Raw genomic sequence first — 20,581 nt, 5'->3', positions numbered from 1 at the left:
TTTGATGCCTTCAGTGTAAAATCTACAATTTTCATAGTCATGAAAATAAAGAAAACTCTTTGAATGAGAAGGTGTGTCCAAACTTTTGGTCTGTACTGTATATATACACAAATACACTCAGCATACGTACATACAGACCCGCACTATCAATATAATGAAGGGAGAAGAAATTATTTTTAAACTTACTCCGGCCCATAAGACGCACCTAGGTTTTAGAGGGGGTCATTAAGAAAAAAATGTCATTACACCTGAGGTCAGACCACCAATCAGACCCCCAATGCTAATCAGACCTCAGCTAACAGCCCCAATAAGACCCCCAATGTTAATATGACCCCAATAAGACCTCAGATCAGACCCCCAATCAGACCTTAGCTCAGACCCCAATGTGAATGACCCCCAATCAGACATCAGATAAGAGCCCCAGTGCCTCATATCAGTCCCCAATGCCCCTATTCAGCCCCCAGTGCCCCTCTTCAGCCCCCCAGCAGCCTCTCTTCAGCCCCCCAGTGCCTCATATCAGCCCCCAGTGCCCCTCTTCAGCCCCCCAGCAGCTTCTCTTCAGCCCCCCAGTGCCCCTCTTCAGCCCCCCAGCAGCCTATCTTCAGCCCCCAGTGCCTCATATCAAACTCCAGTGCCTCATATCAGCCCCCAGTGCCTCATATCAACCCCCAGTGCCTCATATCAGCCCCCAATGCCTCATATCAGCCCCAATGCCCCTCTTCAGCCCTCCAGTGCCCCTCTTCAGCCCCCCAGCAGCCTCTCTTCAGCCCCAGTGCCTCATATCAGCCCCAATGCCTCATATTAGCTCCCAATGCCCCTCATTAGCCCCCCAGTGCCCCTCTTCCGCCCCCCAGCAGCATCTCTTCAGCCCCCCAGTACCTCATATCAGCCCCCAGTGCCCCTCTTCAGCCCCCAGTGCCTCCATCAGCCCCCAAATAAAAACACTTACCTTTCCTGCTCCGGACGCCACCACTCCTTACTGACCGCACTCGGTATTCCTCTTGTACAGTCTGCTGTGTAGGTGCGCACAGTGTGAGGTCACAGCACGGCCTCACACTGTGCGCAGCCTTCACAGTGGAGCGCCGATGACCAGGAAGAGGTTAGTATAGCACTTTCAGCGCTTCCCAGCCCTACTTACAAACGAGATGGCAGTGCAGCACGGAGGTGATAGAACCTCAAGTCAGCTTGATTAGGGTGTGCCCAGGCACACCCGGCACACCCTGTGTGCACGCCTATGGGGCTAGGCATGGAATTTGTGTGAGATTGCCGAGCTCCAAAGCCACCACCAAGTTACGGCCATTATCAGACACAACCATGCCTGGTTCTAGGTTGAGTGGCGAGAGCCACAGCTCAGACTGGTCTCTTATCCCCTGCCACAGCTCTGCAGAGGTGTGCTGTTTGTCCACTAAGCATATCAGCTTCAGCACGGCCTGTTGCCGCTTCCCCACTGCAGTGCTACACTGCTTCCAGCTACCGACTGATGGTTGACTGGTGCTGCACACGGATAATTCAGAGGTGGAAGTGGAGGAGGAGGCGGAGGAGAAGTGGGTGTTGGAGCCACTAATGTAGGTTCTGGCGGAAACCCTGATCAACGTAGGGCCCGCAATCCTTGGCGTCGGTAGCACCTGTGCCATCCCAGGGTACGACTCGCTCCCGACCTCCACAACGTTCACCCAGTGTGCCATCAGGGAAATGTAGCGTCCCTGGCCGAATGCACTCTCCATGTGTCCGTGGTTAAGTGGACCTTCCCAGTAACTGCGCTGGGCAGGGCACGTGTGATGTTACGGGACACATGTTGGTGTAAGGCGGGCACGGCACACCTTGAAAAATAGTGACGACTGGGGACTGCGTAACGCGGGACGGACACTGACATCAGGCTGCGAAAGTCCTCAGTGTCCACAAGCCTAAATGGCAACATTTCCAGGGCCAATAATTTAGACAGTTGCGCATTTAGTGCTATGGCTTGTGGGTGGGTGGCTGGGTATTTGCGCTTGCGTTCAAATGCCTGGAGTAAGGACATTTGGATGCTGCGGTGGGACACTGAAGTGGATGTGGGTGGATGTGGTCACTGATCGTGCTTGCGAAGGTCCAGGTGCAGGGCGGGAGGCATCTGGGCCTCTACCTTCGACAGGGGATTGGCCAGCACATAACACAGGGGAAGAGGATGCAGTGGTGTGACCCGCAGACACAGATTGTGGCACAGGTTGCAAATGACAATTCTTTTATCGTCTGCACTTTCCTCAAAATAGCGCCATACTGTGGAACACCTACCCCTTGGCAAGGGAGATTTCCGCAAGGGGGTGCTCCGTGGAACAGTTGCGGGCCTGTTTGATGTGGCCCGCCTTCTCCCTTTTGCCACTTCACTGCCTCTTCCAGCCTGTTGCGGTGCTGCAGATCCCTCCCCCTCTGTACTGCTGTCCTAGCGCGGCTTTCCACCTTCCCAGGTTGGTTCAGTGACTTCATCGTCCACCACCTCCTCTTCCACTTCCTCACTCTGCTCATCCTCCTGACTTGTTGATCTAACCATAACCTCAGTGATTGACAACTGCGTCTCATCCTCTTCATTAACCTCTTGAGACAGTAATTGGCGTTGACTTAATGGCAACTATGTCTCATCATCATCCACCTCATTAAACAGTAATTGCCGTTCCCCACTGTCATCTTCTTGTGACTGTGGATGTTTGGGAATCAGGGCACAAGATCTGTCCCTCTTCAAACGTGCTTGACGAGAGGGCCAAATCAAGGAATGGCACTGAAAAGAGCTCCTCGGAATATCCGAGTGTGGGATCACTTATTTGCCCAGACTCTCCATGGTGGGAGGAAAAAGGATCAGGGTGAGGATTGTGTTGAGCAGACTCTTGGCTACTGAGACTGGACTGGAAGACAGGGTGGTGCTTAACCCACTGGAAGCATTATCTGCTGCAATCCAACTGACCACCTGGTCGCACTGGTCTGACTTCAAGAGTGGTGTCCTGTGCCGCCCTGCAAACTGGGACATAAAGCTAGGTATCGTGGATGATTGTTTTTCTTGTGCTCTTGCAGCAGGCACAGTTTCATCGCGCCCAGGGTCACGGTCTCTGCTTGCACCATCAGCATCACGGCCACTGCCCTGTCCCTTACTGCTCGCCTTCTTCATATTAAATGTTATATATGCTTGAAAGTCTGTCACACGTACAGTAGTGTAGGATTTGGAAGTGTATGTGCAAGCAAATTTAAAAAGGTATTTGGGATGTAGAAACGTCACACAGTAGATATCCCGCAGATAATGTCAATGCTGTCACCAGCGGCTAATAAAAAATTACAGGGAATGAGGAAACGTTATACAGTAGAGGTACCACCAGTAATGTCACTGTCCGCAGCGTCTATGAAAAAAGTACACTGGATGTCACAGATACATTTTTTCAGCACACACGTTACACTGCAGATATGGCGCTGATAATGTTACTGTCCACAGCAGACACCGTCTACGGAAAAAGTACACTGTATGTCACAGATAATTTTTTTCAGCGCACACGTTACACTGCAGATGTTGCACTGCTACTGTCACAGTCAGAATTGGACACCGTCTATTGAAAAAGTACACTGGATGTCACAGATATTTGTTGGATGTTGTAATGCATTGTAAAGGGGATCAGACCCCTAAAAGTTTAAGCCCCAGAGTGGGACAAAATATAAAGTAAAGAATATTTTTTTTTAAATTACGTTTTACAAAATCTAACATTTTTTGTTTTTAAGTAAAAAAGAAAGCGTCCTTTTCCTAATAAAATATGGAAAAACAGAAAAGTAGACATATTAGGTATTGCCGCGTCCATATTAACTGGCTCTATAAAAATATCTCATGATCTACCCTGTTAGGTGAACGCTGTAAAAAAATTAAAAAAAAAAACTGTGCCAAAACAGACATTTTCTGGTCACCTTGACTCACAAAAAGTATAATACCAAGCGATCAAAAAGGCGCATTTAGCCCAAAATGGTACCAATCAAACCGTCATCTCATTCCGGAAAAAAATGAAACTCTACCTAAGACAATTGGCCAAAAAATAAAAATCTACGGCAACACAAATGCAAGATTTTATTCTGTTCAAAAAGGCTTTCACTGTGTAAAACTTAACAAAAATAAAAATGATAGACATATTGTGTATTGCCATGTCCGTAAGAACCTGCTCTATAAAAATATCACATGAGATGGCCCCTCAGGTAAATGCTGTAAAAAAAAAAATTTAAAACTATGCCAAAACCTTGCTTCACAAACTTTTTTAATACCAAGCAATCAAAAAGTCTTATGCACCTCAAAATAGTACCAATAATATGTCACCTCTTCAATTTTCTACATTTAATAATAGACCTCTGAAGAACATTCTCCTAGAGGTAACACATAACATCACTTATACCAAATCTTACCCTCCTACTGGGGGTTTTGAAATAAAAAACTGTATGGCAAGGATAATATTATTAACAATAACGCTAGAGAATGGCCAAATAATACCACCAGATTGTAAAGACAATTTACAATCGCATAGTGACTGAATTTTACCAGTGTTCTGATACTGAGTTAAACCACTGTACTAAGTCCAAAATTACCACCATTCAGTGACCATACAATGCATTTAGAAAGTCTTAAGACCCATTAATTTTTTTTTCACATTTTGTTATGGTTGCAGCCTTGTGCTAAAGTAAAAAAAGCAAAAACTAAAACTTTGCATGGACATAAGTCTTCAGAATCTTTGCTATGTCAATTGACATTTAGCTCTGGGGGCCTCCCATTTCTCTTGATCATCATTGAGATGTTTACATACCTGGATTGGAGTTTACCTCTAGTGATGGACGAACATCTGCCGGGACTGTTCGCGAACGCGATCAAATCTTTGCGAACCGCAAGTTCGCGGCGGGTCCCATTCATTTTAATGGCAGGCGAACCTAAAAAACCTTCAGAATTACTAGAAGTGCACAAATAGTCCCACAACATGGACATTGACATACCAGATGTATTATTCAAATTTGTGATCTCCATTCATAATTTTTTTAAATGGAAAAATATCGGCAATATAATTTTCGCGTATGCGCATGCGCATGCGCACACCTGTTATAATTATTTTTTACAATATCGTTTGTCACTGTGTGTAGCAGAAAGGAAAGCAGCAAAACCGCAAACAAATGCTGCTGTACCCAAATGCACTATATAGAAAGTATATTATTGGTATATAACACCCCGCTTCCATCAGTTTTTTCGAGGGGCGACTGGTATATCGCACCAGTTATAATTATTTTTTCCAATACCGTTTGTCACTGTGTGTAGCAGAGGGAACGCAGCAAAACCGCAAACAAATGCTGGACTACCCAAATGCACTATATAGAAAGTACATTATTGGTATCTAACACCCCGATTCAATCAGTTTTTTCGGGGGGGGGGCGACCGCCAGGTGAACCGCAAGGCCATCACTATTCACCTCTGGTAACTTTAGTTTATTGGATATGATTTGAAAAGACACACCAGTGTCTATATACAATATCTCACAAAAGTGAGTACACCCCTCACATTTTTGTAAATATTTTATTACAGTTGTGTTCAAAATAATAGCAATGTGTTTAAAAAAGTGAATAAAGCTCAAAATCCTTCTAATAGCTTTTATTTCCATTCACACAAATGCATTAGGAACACTACACATTCTATTCCAAGTCAAAACATGAAGAAAAATATATCAAATTTGTGTTGTTCCTCTAAAAAAAATAAAAAAAGTGAATATTAGACTGTTCAAAAAAATAGTGTTTGTATTCTTCTTTACAAACTCAAATATTCACTATATAAACTGAAAAATGTTTGAAGATTTTGCTTTCCTTTGAATCACTTTACTAATATTTAGTTGTATAAATAGTATTAGCGGCTTCACCTCTCAAAAAGAATGGAATTGGTGCACACCTCACGGTTCACCCAAACCAGCAATTAAACTAAATGAATAAAGTTGAAAGAGAGGGGCACTCTAATATCTGAAAAGAATGTAGCATCCATACACATATAAATAAAAGCCGTTGTGTGGCCCGTTTATTTAAACTAGTATATACAGTGAATATATTCACTGTATATACTTGTTTAAATAAACGGGCCACACAACGGCTTTTATTTATATGTGTATGGATGCTACATTCTTTCCAGATATTAGAGTGCCCCTCTCTTTCAACTTAATATTTAGTTGAATAACCACTGTTTCTGAGAACTGCTGTACATCTGTGAACAGGTATTCCAGCCCAGGATGATTGGACTACATTCCACAGTTCTTCTCTATTTCTTGGTTTTGCCTCAGAAACTGCATTTTTTATGTCACCCCACAAGTTTTCTATTGGATTAAGATCCGGGGATTGGGCTGGCCACTCCATAACGTCAATCTTGTTGGTCTGGAACCAAGATGTTGCACGTTTACTGGTGTGTTTGGGGTCTTTGTCTTGTTGGAACACTCATTTCAAGGGCATTTCCTCTTCAGCATAAGGCAGCATGACCTCTTCAAGCATTCTGATGTATTCAAACTGATCCATGATCCCCATATCATGATGCTTGCGCCACTATGCTTCACTGTCTTCACAGTGTACTGTGGTTTGAATTCAGTGTTTGGGCGTCGTATGACAAACTGTCTCCGGCCACTAGACCCAAAAAGAACAATCTTACTTTCATCAGTCCACAAAATGTCTCTTTAAGCCAGTCAATGTACTATTTAGCAAATTGTAACCTCTTCAGCACATGTCTTTTTTTCAACAGTGGGACTTTGCGGGGGCTTCTTGTGGATAGCTTGGCTTCACATAGGCGTCTTCTAATTGTAACAGTACTCACAGGTAACTTTAGACCTTCTTTGATCTTCCTGGAGCTGATTGTTGGCTGAGTCCTTGCCATTTTGGCTATTCTTCTATCCATTCGAATTGTAGTTTTTCACTTTCTTCCACATCTTTCAGGTTTTGGTTGCCATTTTAACCACCTCCGGACCGCCTAACGCAGGATCGCATTCCGGAGGTGGCAGCCCTGCGCAGAGTCACGCATATATGCGTCATCTCGCGATGGCCGAGATTTCCTGTGAACGCGCGCACACAGGCGAGCTCGCTCACAGGAACGGAAGGTAAGAGAGTTGATCTCCAGCCTGCCAGCGGCGATCGTTCGCTGGCAGGCTGGAGATGTGTTTTTTTTAACCCCTAAAAGGTATATTAGACACTGTTTTGATAACAGCGTCTAATATACCTGCTACCTGGTCCTCTGGTGGTCCCCTTTGTTTGGATCGACCACCAGAGGACACAGGTAGCTCAGTAAAGTAGCACCAAGCACCACTACACTACACTACACCCCCCCCCCCGTCACTTATTAACCCCTTATTAGCCCCTGATCACCCCTGATCACCCCATATAGACTCCCTGATCACCCCCCTGTCATTGATTACCCCCCTGTCATTGATCAACCCCCTGTAAAGCTCCATTCAGACGTCCGCATGATTTTTACGGATCCACTGATAGATGGATCGGATCCGCAAAACGCATCCGGACGTCTGAATGAAGCCTTACAGGGCGTGATCAATGACTGTGGTGATCACCCCATATAGACTCCCTGATCACCCCCCTGTCATTGATCACCCCCCTGTCATTGATTACCCCCCTGTAAAGCTCCATTCAGATGTCCGCATGATTTTTACGGATGCACTGATAGATGGATTGGATCCGCAAAACGCATCCGGACGTCTGAATGAAGCCTTACAGGGGCATGATCAATGACTGTGGTGATCACCCCATATAGACTCCCTGATCACCCCCCTGTAAAGCTCCATTCAGATGTCCGCATGATTTTTACGGATGCACTGATAGATGGATCCGATCCGCAAAACGCATCCGGACGTCTGAATGAAGCCTTACAGGGGCATGATCAATGACTGTGGTGATCACCCCCCTGTCATTGATTACCCCCCTGTAAAGCTCCATTCAGATGTCCACATGATTTTTACGGATGCACTGATAGATGGATCGGATCCGTAAAACGCATACGGACGTCTGAATGAAGCCTTACAGGGGCGTGATCAATGACTGTGGTTATCACCCCATATAGACTCCCTGATCACCCCCCTGTCATTGATTACACCCCTGTCATTGATCAACCCCCTGTAAAGCTCCATTCAGATGTCCGCATGATTTTTACGGATGCACTGATAGATGGATCGGATCGGCAAAACGCATCCGGACGTCTGAATGAAGCCTTACAGGGGCGTGATCAATGACTGTGGTGATCACCCCATATAGACTCCCTGATCACCCCCCTGTCATTGATCACCCCCCTGTCATTGATTACCCCCCTGTAAAGCTCCATTCAGACGTCCGCATGATTTTTACGGATCCACTGATAGATGGATCGGATCCGCAAAACGCATCCGGACGTCTGAATGAAGCCTTACAGGGGCGTGATCAATGACTGTGGTTATCACCCCATATAGACTCCCTGATCACCCCCCTGTCATTGATTACACCCCTGTCATTGATCAACCCCCTGTAAAGCTCCATTCAGATGTCCGCATGATTTTTACGGATGCACTGATAGATGGATCGGATCCGCAAAACGCATCCGGACGTCTGAATGAAGCCTTACAGGGGCGTGATCAATGACTGTGGTGATCACCCCATATAGACTCCCTGATCACCCCCCTGTCATTGATCACCCCCCTGTCATTGATCACTCCCCCTGTCATTGATCACCCCCCTGTCATTGATCACCCCCCTGTAAGGCTCCATTCAGACATTTTTTTGGCCCAAGTTAGCGGAATTTTTTTTTTTTTTCTTACAAAGTCTCATATTCCACTAACTTGTGTCAAAAAATAAAATCTCACATGAACTCACCATACCCCTCACGGAAACCAAATGCGTAAAATTTTTTAGACATTTATATTCCAGACTTCTTCTCACGCTTTAGGGCCCCTAGAATGCCAGGGCAGTATAAATACCCCACATGTGACCCCATTTCGGAAAGAAGACACCCCCAGGTATTCCGTGAGGGGCATATTGAGTCCATGAAAGATTGAAATTTTTGTCCCAAGTTAGCGGAACGGGAGACTTTGTGAGAAAAAAATTTAAAATATCAATTTCCGCTAACTTGTGCCAAAAAAAAAAAATTTCTATGAACTCGCCATGCCCCTCATTGAATACCTTGGGGTGTCTTCTTTCCAAAATGGGGTCACATGTGGGGTATTTATACTGCCCTGGCATTCTAGGGGCCCCAAAGCGTGAGAAGAAGTCTGGTATCCAAATGTCTAAAAATGCCCTCATAAAAGGAATTTGGGCACCTTTGCGCATCTAGGCTGCAAAAAAGTGTCACACATCTGGTATCGCCGTACTCAGGAGAAGTTGGGGAATGTGTTTTGGGGTGTCATTTTACATATACCCATGCTGGGTGAGAGAAATATCTTGGTCAAATGCCAACTTTGTATAAGAAAATGGGAAAAGTTGTCTTTTGCCAAGATATTTCTCTCACCCAGCAAGGGTATATGTAAAATGACACCCCAAAACACATTCCCCAACTTCTCCTGAATACGGCGATACCACATGTGTGACACTTTTTTGCAGCCTAGGTGGGCAAAGGGGCCCATATTCCAAAGAGCACCTTTAGGATTTCACAGGTCATTTACCTACTTACCACACATTAGGGCCCCTGGAAAATGCCAGGGCAGTATAACTACCCCACAAGTGACCCCATTTTGGAAAGAAGACACCCCAAGGTACTCCGTGAGGGGCATGGCGAGTTCCTAGAATTTTTTATTTTTTGTCACAAGTTAGTGGAAAATGCTGATTTTTTTTTTTTTCCATACAAAGTCTCATATTCCACTAACTTGTGACAAAAAATAAAAACTTCCATGAACTCACTATGCCCATCAGCAAATACCTTGGGGTCTCTTCTTTCCAAAATGGGGTCACTTGTGGGGTAGTTATACTGCCCTGGCATTCTAGGGGCCCAAATGTGTGGTAAGGAGTTTGAAATCAAATTCTGTAAAAAATGACCTGTGAAATCCGAAAGGTGCTCTTTGGAATATGGGCCCCTTTGCCCACCTAGGCTGCAAAAAAGTGTCACACATCTGGTATCTCTATATTCAGGAGAAGTTGAGGAATGTGTTTTGGGGTGTCTTTTTACATATACCCATGCTGGGTGAGATAAATATCTTGGTCAAATGCCAACTTTGTATAAAAAAATGGGAAAAGTTGTCTTTTGCCAAGATATTTCTCTCACCCAGCATGGGTATATGTAAAATGACACCCCAAAACACATTCCCCACCTTCTCCTGAGTACGGCAATACCAGATGTGTGACACTTTTTTGCAGCCTAGGTGGGCAAAGGGGCCCATATTCCAAAGAGCACCTTTCGGATTTCACAGGTCATTTTTTACAGAATTTGATTTCAAACTCCTTACCACACATTTGGGCCCCTAAAATGCCAGGGCAGTATAACTACCCCACAAGTGACCCCATTTTGGAAAGAAGAGACCCCAAGGTATTCGCTGATGGGCATAGTGAGTTCATGGAAGTTTTTATTTTTTGTCACAAGTTAGTGGAATATGAGACTTTGTATGAAAAAAAAAAAATAAATAAATCATCATTTTCCACTAACTTGTGACAAAAAATAAAAAATTCTAGGAACTTGCCATGCCCCTCACGGAATACCTTGGGGTGTCTTCTTTCCAAAATGGGGTCACTTGTGGGGTAGTTATACTGCCCTGGCATTCTAGGGGCCCAAATGTGTGGTAAGGAGTTTGAAATCAAATTCTGTAAAAAATGACCTGTGAAATCCGAAAGGTGCTCTTTGGAATATGGGCCCCTTTGCCCACCTAGGCTGCAAAAAAGTGTCACACATCTGGTATTGCCGTACTCAGGAGAAGGTGGGGAATGTGTTTTGGGGTGTCATTTTACATATACCCATGCTGGGTGAGAGAAATATCTTGGCAAAATACAACTTTTCCCATTTTTTTATACAAAGTTGGCATTTGACCAAGATATTTATCTCACCCAGCATGGGTATATGTAAAAAGACACCCCAAAACACATTCCTCAACTTCTCCTGAATACAGAGATACCAGATGTGTGACACTTTTTTGCAGCCTAGGTGGGCAAAGGGGCCCATATTCCAAAGAGCACCTTTCGGATTTCACAGGTCATTTTTTACAGAATTTGATTTCAAACTCCTTACCACAAAAAAAAAATCATCATTTTCCGCTAACTTGTGACAAAAAATAAAAAGTTCTATGAACTCACTATGCCCATCAGCGAATACCTTAGGGTGTGTACTTTCCGAAATGGGGTCATTTGTGGGGTTTTTCTACTGTCTGGGCATTGTAGAACCTCAGGAAACATGACAGGTGCTCAGAAAGTCAGAGCTGCTTCAAAAAGCGGAAATTCACATTTTTGTACCATAGTTTGTAAACGCTATAACTTTTACCCAAACCATTTTTTTTTTACCCAAACATTTTTTTTTTATCAAAGACATGTAGAACTATAAATTTAGAGCAAAATTTCTATATGGATCTCGTTTTTTTTGCAAAATTTTACAACTGAAAGTGAAAAATGTCATTTTTTTGCAAAAAAATAGTTAAATTTCGATTAATAACAAAAAAAGTAAAAATGTCAGCAGCAATGAAATACCACCAAATGAAAGCTCTATTAGTGAGAAGAAAAGGAGGTAAAATTCATTTGGGTGGTAAGTTGCATGACCGAGCAATAAACGGTGAAAGTAGTGTAGGTCAGAAGTGTAAAAAGTGGCCTGGTCTTTCAGGGTGTTTAAGCACTGGGGGCTGAAGTGGTTAAAGCATTTGCGATCATTTTAGCTCAGCAGCCTATCATTTTATGCACTTCTTTATATGTTTTCCCCTCTCCAATCAACTTTTTAATCAAGGTACGCTGTTCTTCTAAACAATGTCTGGAACGACCCATTTTCCTCAGAATTTCAGAGAGAAATGCACTGTAACCAGCAAGTACACCATTTGCTGTCTTCCTTCCTTAAATAAGGGCAATAATTGCCATCTGTTTTTCAAAGAATGAATGACGTCACTAATTGAACTCCACACTGCTATTATTTTGAACATGCCCCTTTCAAATAGTGATTCGATTACACAGTATCAGCAGCATGCATGTCATGACTGTTGGGTCTGTTGGATTTATATTACTCTACTACACCTGCTAGTAAATTATTTGCCATGTAGAAATATCATTTCTACCAAAAACAGTGATTGATCAGGTTAGTAATGTCTGACTGCTATTATTTTGAACGCAACTGTATATCTTTTCTATATGGGTCAACACTGAATATATGACACTTTGATACAATGCAAAGTAATCAGTGTAAAGATTGGATAACAGTGTAAATTTGGTGTGCCCTCAAAATAACTCAACACATAGCCATTAATGTCTAAACCTCTGGCAACAAAAGTAAGTAAACCCCTAAGAAAAAATAGACAAATTGTGCCCAAAGTGTCAATATTTTATGGCTACTAAAGATGAGAGAATTTCTCAAAAATTCGATTTGGTTGGTTTGCAGAATTTGCCAAAAAGATTCTATCCAAATTTATTTGTGGCGAATCACGTTAAAAAACAGCTATTTCCCGGCTGCAGAGAGCCTGTATAGTGGTGTAGAACACTGTGCCTTGCAGAAACACGCATAGGGAGTCTGCTGTGGTAGAGAAGCAATACTGTGAGTCAGTATGACACACAGATGATTGGCATCGCTCTTAGAATCACTGCACACTTCACATATTTGGGCAGTTATGGGGCCAAAACTGACCAAATAACTATAGCCCCCGCCGCACTAAACAACTGCTCTGATGCCACACTGCTGGCCGGGCAGGAAAGCTTGTCCAGGGCAAACTCGGCCAGTTGCGGCCACAAATTGAGTTTGGCTCCCCAGTAGTCCAGGATATCTTTGATGTGGGGTGGCAGGGTGCACTCCAAGTATGCCACAACCTGTTGGTTCAGGTTCTGCTCTATGTCTAGCTGCTGCTGGTGGTGAGTAGTTTCTTCAGAAGGCTGGTGAATAAAACTGCTCATCAGCGACTCTAGACTTATATTGCTGCTGATGGAGCTGGTACTCCTGCTGCCCCCCTCCCTTCCCCCAGAAGTCATGGTAGTGGAACATGAGCGCAGAGGGCCCCCCCGGTCAGAGCTGCATGAGGATGATGCACATAGGCAGCGGCCAACTGACTACATAGGATGTCCTTGATAGTAGTTCAGTTTGTCCTCCGTCTCAGCAGGTAGTGACGGTCTAACATGGTGGAGAGTCAGTAGTCATCCCTATGCCGAATGATGACGATTCGGCTGTCACTACGCAAGCAACTAAGCATGCATTGAGCCATTTGAACAAGTGGAGGGACTCCCTGCCTCTATCTTTAATGCATACTGCCACGGTGGATCATCTGCCTCGTCTTCCTCATCGCCATGTAGCTCCTCTGGCTGCTCCTGATCCTCCTCTCCTGTCACCTGTGTAGAAAAACAAGCTATTTTTCCAAGCATTGCTTGTGCTCAAATGTCCTCTTCCTCCTCTAGTTCAGCCCCCACAGGGCTCATGTGGCTGTGAGATGTAGTTCCCACGTCTCCTGTCCCTTGGTCAGAGGAAAAAAAGGAGACAATGCGGCAGCACTCTGCAAATCAGACAAAGTACAACAATGCTTACAAAAATTATGATGCTAATACTACGCTTAAAAAGCGAGATGCTTGGTCAATGCATTTTGTACAAAACCATCTAAGCCCGTATGCCAAACGTCAAGGCGATCTCTGTTACACGGGTCCTAACACTAAATACTACCTGTTATGCGCCATAATGACCGCCATAAAATTCAGGGAGTGTTGGACCCACATGCATGCTGGATCCACTCTGCCTTTTTCCGTTTTTTGTGCCAAAATGGCCTCCATTACAAGGGATGCAGGTACCAACATGCATGCTGAGCCCACTCTATACCCTTCCTGGTGCTAAACAGCTTCCAATGAATGTAGTGAGAGCAGGCCACAGCTTTATACTGAAAATAATTAAAATCAGCCTATGGGGCAGACAGGCTAATCAGGAGTGCACGACTCGCTGGAGTGCCACATCTCCAGCATTGTAAATCTGCAAAAAAAGAGGGTTAGTCCCTTGGTCAGACAGATTTAGCAGCATCTGTTCTAGGACATGAATCAGTGGAATAACATTGTTCTCGTAGTCCTTGAGACTGACAAATAAAGTAGCCTCCTCAAAGGGCCCAAGCAAAGGGTAGGTGTCACGCATGAGCTGCCACTGGCTAACATCGAAGTTACACAGTGGAGTACCTCTGTTGGCCTGTATCATCAAGAAATCATTTATGGACTTTCTCTGTTCATATAATCGGTCCAACATATGGAGGGTGGAATTCCAATGGGTGGAAACGTTGTGAATCAGTCTATGTTGGGGGACGCCGCTCTGCAGCTGCAGCTCAAGGAGGGTGTGCTTGGTGGTGTACGAATGGCTGAAGTTTCCTGCCCATTTTCTAGATGTCTTGCATATGGTGTGAAGACTTCAGTAACCGCTTTACAACCAGATTGAACAGTTGCGCCATGCAGGGCGCATGGCTCATCCCTCCTTGACGCAGTGCCCACACCATGTTTTTCCCGTTGTCGATCACCATGGTTCCGATTTTGAGTTGTCAACGAGAAAGCCAGGATTCGATTTCTTGATGAAGGACGCGGAGCAGTTTCTCAACTGTGTGACTGTTCGCCCAGGCAAACTAGGTGCAAAACAGTGTGACACCACCCTGCCCTGCACATGTGGCATGCTGTAGGAGCACTGTGAATTGTCCCTGCATTGGAGTCTGAGGACATGGTGGAGGATGAAGAGGCAGAGGCGGACATTGTCTCAGGACCAATGAAGCGGCGTCACCTGGCCAACTTGCTGGTGTGGCTGGGCAGGAATATTGTGGTGTGGCTGGGCAGGAACACATTTACCCAGTGGGCCATAAAGGACATATATTGTCCTTGACAGTAGTGGAGCACACGTCGGCGCTGCCATGCACTTTGGCAGACACTGACAGACTCAAGGACTAGCCCACCTTCTTTTCTACATATGTGTGCAGGGCTGGTACTGCCTTTTTGGCAAAGAAATGACTGTTTTGGAATCTCCACCTTGGCTTGGCACATGCCATCAGTTCTCTGCGCCGTTGGATAAGTGCACACATACTGTTGTCTCTTGGTAATCGCTTCGGTAATCGATTGCTGAAGGAATGACTGATGAGGAGTAGGAGGACAAGGAACAGGAGCATCAGGACCAGCAGATGATGGGAACGACATACAGCTCCCTTCAGCTCAGGTGGTGGAGCCTTGACTGCATGAAATTGGGTGCGTGCCACTGGGTGATGTAACGATTGCTGTGGCAGGCTGGACCACATCAGAGCCACGGTTCTCCCAGTCCACTTTATGGTGACGCTGCATGTATTGACGCAGGGCCATGGTGCCAACATTGGCACCCTGGCCACGCTTCACCTTCTGCCCACAAATTCGGCAATTGGCAATGTTCACCATCTCTGGCGGCCAAACAAAAAATGTCCACACCGCCAAGTATGGCATTTTCCCCCCAACACTCCGTTCTGACTGACTGCTACCGCTGCCTCGGTGAACCCCTGCACCTCTACTTTCCGGGCAGGTAGGCTCCTGCAAAGCGGGTGGTCTACCCCGGGCATGTTTTGCTCTCGACCTCCCACTGCTGCCCCCCTACTGACTCACGGCCTTGTTACCACCCTACTGGCTCAGCCGCTGACTCACGCGCAAGCTGCCACCCTCTTCTCCTGATGATGATGATGATGATGATGAAGCCCCTTCTTCACCTGGCTCCCAAGTGCGATCGGCTCCATCATCATCATCCACTACTGTCTGCAAGTCACTGATGTCCCCCTCAACGGTCTCAGGGCCAGGAGCCTGACTGCTCGCAACACCTGCTCACACGCGACTCTCATCATCACTACTTGCCCGACAACTGGAGGAAGCTACGGATGTCTACTCTAGATTTTGGCTGGGCAGTAGCTGCTGACTGTTCTCTAGTAGCTCATCCTCGCTGAAAAGTAGAGCCGAGCATACGGATATAATACTTTTTGCGCTGAGAGAACAGAAAATTACAGAGGCAGGCTGAGGACAGTTGGGGGCACAGGTCCTGCTCCCGGGCCATGCCAACTAAGTGTTGTTTCAGAGGAACCCACTGACTTTTGGCTGGGGGTTTCTGATGTCACTTGCAATGAAGTCGAAGACCGAGTCAACCATTCAAGCACCGCTGGGTTGCTGGTCAAGACACGACTGCTAGATGACACCGGGAGTTCAGGCCTCTCTCTGCGACTCCTGCTGCCACTCACCCTTCTTCTGCTGCTACTTCTGCCTGCGACAGAAACATTTTGGCCATTGCCCGTTCCCTTTGAAAGGCATGTCACCTGTCTGTCTGACATACTGTATAATAAAAGAATTAAATTAAAATTAAAATAATACACCCCAAAAAAGGCTTTAGTACAACTACTCTGCAGAACACAATACATCCCAAAAAAAGAAATATAACAATCATAATTCACCGCAGAACGGCTAATAGGACGTACATATATTTCTTTTTAATACACCACGTAAATGGCTGTAGTACAAAGTAACTTCACCGCAGAACGGCCATTAAGACATATATTTTTTCCGATTAATAACCCCCCCAAACAAATATAACAATCACAATTCACTGCAGAACGGCTAATATATAGGATGTACGTTTATTTCATAGAATGTGTCGGCAGATAAGAACCATTTGGCCCATCTAGTCTGCCCAATATACTAAATACTATGGATAGCCCCTGGCCCTATCTTATATGAAGGATGGCCTTATGCCTATCCCATGCATGCTTAAACTCCTCCACTGTATTTGCAGCTGCCACTTCTGCAGGAAGGCTATTCCATGCATCCACTACTCTCTCAGTAAAGTAATACTTCCTGATATTACTTTTAAACCTTTGCCCCTCTAAATTAAAACTATGTCCTCTTGTAGCAATTTTTCTTCTTTTAAATATTCTTTCCTCTTTTACCTTGTTGATTCCCTTTATGTATTTAAAAGTTTCTATCATATCCCCTCTGTCTCGTCTTTCTTCCAAGCTATACATGTTAAGGTCCTTTAATCTTTCCTGGTAAGTTTATCCTGCAATCCATGTACCAGTTTAGTAGCTCTTCTCTGAACTCTCTCCAAAGTATCAATATCCTTCTGGAGATATGGTCTCCAGTACTGAGCACAATACTCCAAATGAGGTCTCACTAGTGCTCTGTAGAGCGGCATGAGCACCTCCCTATTTCTACTGGTAATTCCTCTTGCTATACACCCAAGCATTCTGCTATCATTTCCTGCTGCTCTGTGACATTGTCTGCCTACCTTTAAGTCTTCTGAAATAATGATCCCTAAATCCCTTTCCTCAGATCCCTTTCCTCAGATACACCTCGTAAATGGCTGTGGTACAATGTAACTTCACCACAGAACGGCAATTAAGACGTATTCTTTTTCCTATTAATACACCCCAAAAAAACTAATATAACAAGCACAATTCACCGCAGAGCGGCTAATAGGATATACCATATTTTTCGCCCTATAAGACGCACCGGCCCATAAGACGCACCTAGGTTTTAGAGGGTGAAAATAGGAAAAAAAATATTTTTGACAAAAGGTGTGTCAAAACTTTTAATAAAATAACAGACCAATATTTTAACACTGTAAACATTAACAGTGGTAACCAGCAGCATTAATAACCATCATTATTGACTTAAATGTCCAGGTACAGTACTCCTCTATTCATCAGGGAACCCCAAAAACTCCTCATCACTACTGTCCAAGTTAATCGCACTCTGTGGCTCAGTATCACTAGTATCACTGCCTTGAGATTCGTCGTACAGCATATTGTCCTCAGTGCCATCCAAGGCATTGCTAATGCCACACTTTTTAAAGGATCTGACGATGATTTCATCGTTGACTGCCTGCCATGATGTTTTCACCCACTCACAGACTTGGGTGATGGTGGGCCTCTTCATCCGTCCAGTGGGAGTCAGGTCATGGTTCCCAGCTGCCATCGACTTGTTCCATTCCTCCCTCATGTACACTTTAAACGGCTTATTAATGGAAACGTCTAGAGGTTGTAGATGGCTGGTAAGCCCCCCAGGAATTACCGCTAGATGGGTGTTCACTTCCTTAAATCTTGTTTTTGTGGTTTCGCTGATATGTGCCCTAAACTGGTCAAGCACTAGTAGGGCAGGTTTCTTCAGAAGTCCTCCAGTGCGTTTGGACCACACCTTTTCGATCCATAATTTCATGCCATTTTCGTCCATCCACCCTTTGTCGTGAACATGGACAATCACTCCTCGTGGGATCACGTCTTTTGGCATGGTCTTCCTTTTAAAAATCAGCATTGGTGGCAGCCCAGTGCTATCTGCGCAGCAGGACAAGACAGCCGTGTTTTCTCATGTCCTGAGGTCTTCACCGTTACGTTTTTTGCACCTCTCACATCGATGGAACATCGAAGGTTAACGAGACTTCATCCATGTTCCCAATCTGGCCTATTTCATAGACATGTTTCTTTCTTGAATCCAGCACTAATTTATGAAAAGAAATAATCTTGGACTCTTTGGGCATTTTTTGTGCAATTCTTGTTTTGGTGCGCATAGCAAGGCCACATCTTCTCATGAATCTGTAGCACCATGATGCCGATCCAGTGAAGTCGTCAATGCCTTTCTCTGCAGCAAGACGTTTGGCTTCATAGATGATCCTTTTTGTGGATACTGAGAAGCCGTTGTTCCTGTGACATATGATCCACTCTTTCATGTCCACGTCTAGCACTTTGCATCACACCCACGAAAAGTGTGTTTACTTTTCTCCGCTTTCTCCAACCGATCCTCTTGTTTCCTCCATGCACGAATCATCTTTTCAGTTGGAGGCGGCCCAAAATGTCTCTCCGCTGTCCTGTTTCCATGCACTTTGGCGTATTTTATCACCTCTAGTTTAAAAGGAATTTTATAAGAAATTCATTCAGAAATGTACAGTATGCAGCAGGAGACTACGGTAATTTTCTGCAATAAAATACAGTAATGGAAGAACTGTTAGCACTACAATTATGGGGGTACTGTAGCTAAGAACATCAGTGGATGACAATGTTATGGGGGGGATCTGCTGCTGACACAAGTTTATGGGGGGGGGATATGCTGCTGACATACGGTACTTATTGGGAAAGGGGCGGATCCAGTGACACTTTAAGGCGTCAAGCAGACATCCATGGAGCATGGTCTGTGAAATCCCGTCCTGCTGAGTGCACAAAGGGCATGGCGTCATAGCAACCAATGACGCCATGCGCTTCATGCACTCAGCAGGACGGCAGGCTGGGATATCACGGACAGTGCTCCACGGATGTCTGCATGACGCCTTAATAAGGGGGTCACTTTTTATGGGGGGGTCACTTTATTAGGAGTGGGGTCACTTTATTAGGAGTGAGGTCACTTTATTAGGAGTGGGGTCACTTTATTAGGAGGAGGCACTTTATTATGAGGGGGGCACTTTATTAGGAGGGGGGCACTTTATTAGGAGGGGGCACTTTATTAGCAGTGGGGTCCTTAGGGATGTCTTTCTGGTAGGGCACACCTCTGCATGCAGCCAGTAGCATTTTTTGCCACCAGTAAATGTGAAGTGGGGGAAAGGAAATGTTTGATAATGTACACTGATCTGGACAAGTTTTCAGCCTCTGAATGTCCATGCACTGACATACCACGAACAGCCTGCAGAGCCGACCAGCCCCTGCATCACCATCTGCAGCGGCCCCCGATCTCAGCCACGAACACCTGCATCGCTCCTTCTGCAAAGCAACACAAGCCCCGCTGGACATGTTTACACCTATATTCACCCCATAAGACGCACTAACTTCCCCCCCCCATTTTTTTTGGGGGGGGGGGGGAAAGTGCGTCTTATAGGGCGAAAATACGGTACGTATCTTTCCTATTAATACACCCCATAAATGGCTGTAGTACAATGTAACTTCACCGCTGACTGGCAATTATGACATATATTTTTTCCTTTTTTTTTCTATTAATACACCCCCTAAAAAAAAGTTAAACTTGCACCCCAATAACAAGCACGGTTTGCTGGAATTACTGATGTATCATATAGTACAAACAACCTAAAAGCAGCACTGGAAAATGGCTGATTCCAATATGGCTGAGGCTATTTATAGGGCTGTGACATCACAGGGCTGGCTGCTGATTGGCTGCATGCATGGCATTGTGGGTGATCTCTTGTTCCCAGAGGTTTTTGCTCCATTGCCTAACACGTGCAGCAGCCATTTTAGGAAAAAATGTGATTCGCTCATCTCTAGTGACTACAATTATTTTCTAGCATTGCCTTAATTCTCTTGGACATGGAGTTCACTAGAGCTTCACAGGTTGCCACTGGAATCCTCTTCCACTCCTCCATGATGAAATCACAGAGCTGGTGGATGTTAGAGACCTTGCGCTCCTCTACCTTCCATTTGAGGATGCCCCACAGATGCTCAATAGGGTTTAGGTCTGGAGACATGCTTTGCCAGTCTAGAACATTTACTCTCAGTTT

The sequence above is a fragment of the Bufo bufo genome, chromosome 2 (assembly GCF_905171765.1).
Source record: "Bufo bufo chromosome 2, aBufBuf1.1, whole genome shotgun sequence".
NCBI lineage: Eukaryota > Metazoa > Chordata > Amphibia > Anura > Bufonidae > Bufo > Bufo bufo.
Note: the sequence above shows the minus strand (reverse complement) of the source record.